The 1,634-nt window shown below is 40.3% G+C and overlaps 1 protein-coding gene across 4 annotated transcripts in view; it reads right to left on the bottom strand.

Annotated features, from left to right (window-relative positions):
* Positions 1-1,634, bottom strand: part of eml2 (EMAP like 2) — a 28,477-nt gene that overhangs the window by 12,998 nt on the left and 13,845 nt on the right. The window lies entirely within an intron of this gene.

Here is a 1,634-nt window from a genome sequence, read left to right as displayed (position 1 = left end):
AACACACACCAGCCGACAAATATTAACATTTATTATATTTTATGGTTAACTTTTTTTCTTTTCAAGATTGACAGAGGAGGCTCTGCCTCACCTGCCTCCCTTGACCGCACGTCACTGGCCGTAGCTGTTCTACAGTACTGTTTAATATGTTCCCACTGTTCAGAGATGTGAGATATCAGAGCTCAGTTCACATTTAAGTCCAGCACTGCTCTCTGTCGTACTCATCGAACACACGCACTGGCTAGTCGCAGCACAAGTGTTTCACTGAAAACTGAGATGGCCTCTGCTGAGGTTTCAACTTTCAGTGCACCTGTGTAAAGATTAAATGACCATTGTATACTGTCACCAGGCATGTAATACTCTGTTAGCTTGCTTATCACAATTTCTATGTAATTAACTTGTGGAAACATGGTCATTTCAGTGCTGTATGCTTGTTCTTTTGTCATATTTTGACAGCTGAAAACTTTTACATTAACACTAGTTGATTTAACTTAATGCTTACAATTGAACTGTTTAAGTCAGAGTTCTCAGCTCACAGGGTTTCCAAATAAACACTTAGTGCAAGATGACATCTGTGATTACAAAATACTCCTGATCAATGTATTTCATCAGTTAGAGGGGAGTCTTAGTCAACAGAGATGGTAAATCTGTTGTTACCACAGTGATGCAGGCAGAGAGGATGCTGCAGTGACAGGCTGTAGCCCCCTGAAGTCTGGGAATGGTGGAAACAAGTGTGCATCCATTTGCTGGTCCATTATGACTGAAGTACAGTAATGGCTCAGTTAATGGACACAAACACATTTGATCAGCTTCACATCTCACTCAGCTTGTACAAAACACTAAATGTTGGTCCATATTAGACTAACGTGTTCTGAAGTCTTTGTGCCATGAGACATCAGAAAAAGGGGGGACTTGATTGAACAAAAGGAAATGATCTCAGTCTTTAAAATGTGAGTTTTCCTTCATCAGAATATATAAAAGATTTCCTTGTTGAATGTAAAGCAGGAGGATCGATTAATGTTATGAGCAAAACCAGTAAATGTAACATCAGCCCCACAGTTACCACTGTCTCCTGTCTGTGGTCATAATGCTACAGGGTGTGATCAAGCAGCTGTCTTTGCAGCATCTTCCATGGACTCTCTGTTATAAGCTCTCTATGGGTCCAGGAAATTGATTAATTAATCTCTTTTAGAAAACCTTAAAAAATTACATTAATCAAGAAACAAATTTGCACAATTCAAGGGAGCACATGGTGCACAGAAATTTGTAAAACCTGAACATGTGTGATGCTCTGTGTCTGTGGATTTCAGCCATATGATGCAGGACCTCTGTCACGTCTGCTGCCAAAATCAATCAGGTTTAACAGATCAATCAGATCACTGACAGAACTGCTGAGCACAGTGGGACAGAACTTGTGTCACTTCACATTCAGTCGTCCCATAAACGGTGCGTGTGTTTCATAACTGAACAGAACTGTGCCATGCTTGTTTGTTTCCACCATCATTAGAAGCCCAGCAACAAAAGAGGTGGACGAATTCATTTAATACATAGTGACAGAATGAGAGACCTTTCATTTGAGAGACTTCATTATTGTTTTCATAACAAGCAGGGGTCAGAGTACAACTCCGCTCTTC

This window comes from Monopterus albus, unplaced genomic scaffold (genome assembly GCF_001952655.1).
Source record: "Monopterus albus unplaced genomic scaffold, M_albus_1.0 scaffold71.1, whole genome shotgun sequence".
Classification (NCBI taxonomy): Eukaryota; Metazoa; Chordata; class Actinopteri; order Synbranchiformes; family Synbranchidae; genus Monopterus; species Monopterus albus.
Note: the sequence above shows the minus strand (reverse complement) of the source record. Positions and strands in the feature narration are given on the sequence as shown.